General features: G+C 42.0%; 1 protein-coding gene across 1 annotated transcript in view; it reads right to left on the reverse strand.

The window, feature by feature from the left end:
* Positions 1–3,745, reverse strand: part of LOC118418831 (eukaryotic translation initiation factor 5A-1-like) — a 65,500-nt gene extending 61,755 nt beyond the window's left edge. The window contains exon 1 of the transcript XR_004831542.1: positions 3,588–3,745. The gene's annotated coding sequence lies outside the window, so the exon portion shown is untranslated. The remainder of the gene's footprint in view (positions 1–3,587) is intronic.
* Positions 3,746–3,841: the final 96 nt, after the last annotated feature.

The raw sequence follows: 3,841 nt of genomic DNA on the forward strand, positions 1-3,841 counted from the left end.
AAAGCGACCCCATACGATCGGACTTAGGAAATTTCAAAGAAAATGTGCGTTACTTTCAACACTTGAATATCATAGAAAAACACGTGGGCAGAAGGTAGAAAGTTGTTTGAGTACCCAAAATTACTTTGTAACTTTTCTACATACGAATGAAGGCTCACCTGGGGGATAACCGCTAACCGCTAAGCGAACCCTTCGGTAACCGCAAAAAAGCGACCCCATACGATCGGACTTAGGAAATTTCAAAGAAAATGTGCGTTACTTTCAACACTTGAATATCATAGTAAAACACGTGGGCAGAAGGTAGAAAGTTGTTTGAGTACCCAAAATTACTTTGTAACTTTTCTACATACGAATGAAGGCTCACCTGGGGGATAACCGCTAACCGCTAAGCGAACCCTTCGGTAACCGCAAAAAAGCGACCCCATACGATCGGACTTAGGAAATTTCAAAGAAAATGTGCGTTACTTTCAACACTTGAATATCATAGTAAAACACGTGGGCAGAAGGTAGAAAGTTGTTTGAGTACCCAAAATTACTTTGTAACTTTTCTACATACGAATGAAGGCTCACCTGGGGGATAACCGCTAACCGCTAAGCGAACCCTTCGGTAACCGCAAAAAAGCGACCCCATACGATCGGACTTAGGAAATTTCAAAGAAAATGTGCGTTACTTTCAACACTTGAATATCATAGTAAAACACGTGGGCAGAAGGTAGAAAGTTGTTTGAGTACCCAAAATTACTTTGTAACTTTTCTACATACGAATGAAGGCTCACCTGGGGGATAACCGCTAACCGCTAAGCGAACCCTTCGGTAACCGCAAAAAAGCGACCCCATACGATCGGACTTAGGAAATTTCAAAGAAAATGTGCGTTACTTTCAACACTTGAATATCATAGTAAAACACGTGGGCAGAAGGTAGAAAGTTGTTTGAGTACCCAAAATTACTTTGTAACTTTTCTACATACGAATGAAGGCTCACCTGGGGGATAACCGCTAACCGCTAAGCGAACCCTTCGGTAACCGCAAAAAAGCGACCCCATACGATCGGACTTAGGAAATTTCAAAGAAAATGTGCGTTACTTTCAACACTTGAATATCATAGTAAAACACGTGGGCAGAAGGTAGAAAGTTGTTTGAGTACCCAAAATTACTTTGTAACTTTTCTACATACGAATGAAGGCTCACCTGGGGGATAACCGCTAACCGCTAAGCGAACCCTTCGGTAACCGCAAAAAAGCGACCCCATACGATCGGACTTAGGAAATTTCAAAGAAAATGTGCGTTACTTTCAACACTTGAATATCATAGTAAAACATGTGGGCAGAAGGTAGAAAGTTGTTTGAGTACCCAAAATTACTTTGTAACTTTTCTACATACGAATGAAGGCTCACCTGGGGGATAACCGCTAACCGCTAAGCGAACCCTTCGGTAACCGCCAAAAAGCGACCCCATACGATCGGACTTAGGAAATTTCAAAGAAAATGTGCGTTACTTTCAACACTTGAATATCATAGTAAAACACGTGGGCAGAAGGTAGAAAGTTGTTTGAGTACCCAAAATTACTTTGTAACTTTTCTACATACGAATGAAGGCTCACCTGGGGGATAACCGCTAACCGCTAAGCGAACCCTTCGGTAACCGCAAAAAAGCGACCCCATACGATCGGACTTAGGAAACTCTTTTTCTTCATTTCTGCGCGTCACATCATATTTTTCAGTCATCATCTTGAAAATCCCGCCCCGCCTGTCTGGTGACCCAGGCAGTAATTTGCTGATTTCGCATAAGGTAGGACAGTTTTTCGCCTATTGGGATTTACATTGTTATGTTAAGGACCTCGAAGTGAGGAGGTTCGACGCCTCAAATTCATATAGCAGGGTGCAAAAGTAATTAACTAGAATTGAATATGTTGGAGTTTAGGGCAGTATGTACACAATTTGTGAAAATGAGTTTAAGTTTGCCTACTCGTTTCCCCAGAAAGAACACTTTGAAATGACCCCCAGCGGAGGTCACCATACTGCAGCCGACACACGGAAGTAGCGGGAACAGGATTCGTGCGCGAAATTCTACCCAACCAAAACAAACATCGTAACCCAAGTCAAACAGCCTCAAAACTTACGCATTCCTCTGCTATCCACCACAGTTTTCGACTCGCTGATGTGCACAGAAAATTTTCTATGGCTTTTCAAGAACTGCGGCGTACTCTTTTGTGCCCGACCTACTTTTGTCCACGGGTGGCCCATAAATACTGTGTTCTGCGACCATATACTTTACCCTGCGATCTTAACTGATTTGGGCAGTAATGGAGTACAGACATAGGAGCGAGTGGGCCTGGTCTTAACACTACGAAGGCCCAAACGTGCTTTGTGCACCCAAATATCCCTGTATGTTAGGGCACATAGGTTGACGATTGATAAAGGATTTTCTAGCAGGCTGTGACAGAACCAACCACTGATATGGATTTAAAACAGTATTTCGGGTACCAAAATAGTTGAACTTTTGGAAGAGACGAACAAGATTGTTGTCCAAAATGCCCGACGAATTTAGCGATCGTACGATAACGCGCAGCCTATGTGACCGCGCCCTAACCCAACACCATTAGCGATGATCACTTAGTTCAACTGCCTGCATGAAAGTTGGATTGTACATAGCTAGCAGATCTATATGAAATAAGACATGTCCGTTTTCTTACGTATTGCTTTGTATTATAAAGTACTAATAGCGTGTTCTTTTTATTCCACTCCGCCATACCGTAGGTCTGGTTTGGAGAGAAATATTGTATTCGTGATGTTTCTGCTTCTTCTTCAAAATGATCTTTTTATCGATATCTATTTTGCCTGTTCATTTTCAAAGCCCCGCTGCGTCCCAGTGTTTCACCATATATGGTAAAATGACCGTCGTTGACTCAACACATGACGAAACTGTAATAGACTTGTATAGAAAAAATAGAATATAGAATATATACATCTTCAGGTCAGACATTTTTGTGTCGGGGTTATGGCGCTGTGAAATAAGCAACACACGCACACACACACACACACACACACACACACACACACACACACACACACACACAAATACACATAACGTTAACATACTGTAGTGTAGTGGTATCGTCCTACATTCATATCGTTCTACATTCTGAAAAAAATGTTTTTAAAAAATTGCATGACAGCGCTGCATTCCACAGCATCTATTTGCTTATTTTGAAGCTGCTTTGTGCGATTTACGATGTATGGTTGAAAACATTTTAAATTCATTTTCGCTCTCGTTGATGCCATCCATATAATGAAATCAACATGACCTAAGGTAAGGTAGCTAACGCCTGGAACGAATATGTTATTATCAATGTTAATTGCCCATTTCTTCTTTTTCCATGTACGTGTCCAACTTCATTTAATTGAAGACTAAGCTCAGGACACGGATTGGGACGAGGGTCTTTTGGTTTAAGACGCAGTGGTCGCTTTTTGCTTTTGTTTGTTATGTTTGTGTGGGGGGGGGGGGGGTGAAAAACGGGGAGCCTAGCTCCTCAACGGCAGAGGCGCTACAGTTGGTATTTAACAAATTGTAACGAGTAAACCACCCACCTAAAACATTTGTGTAGCACCAGGCGACCATTCCCGCAATCTTCCGTAGAATTTCCCGCGTGGAATTAATCCCCAAACGACGAAAAATAGGGCGAAGAACGAACAACGCAGCCAAATTCCTTGACAAGCACTGTTATTGACAATGTATCTTACTGCACGTGAAGTTTGATAATTTGATTATTAAACTGCAGCCAATCAGCGAAGAGGAACGCTCAGTAGCTTAGCCACGTTGAATATTAACAACGTCTGCCATT

Source organism: Branchiostoma floridae, chromosome 7, assembly GCF_000003815.2.
Source record: "Branchiostoma floridae strain S238N-H82 chromosome 7, Bfl_VNyyK, whole genome shotgun sequence".
NCBI classification, from domain to species: Eukaryota; Metazoa; Chordata; class Leptocardii; order Amphioxiformes; family Branchiostomatidae; genus Branchiostoma; species Branchiostoma floridae.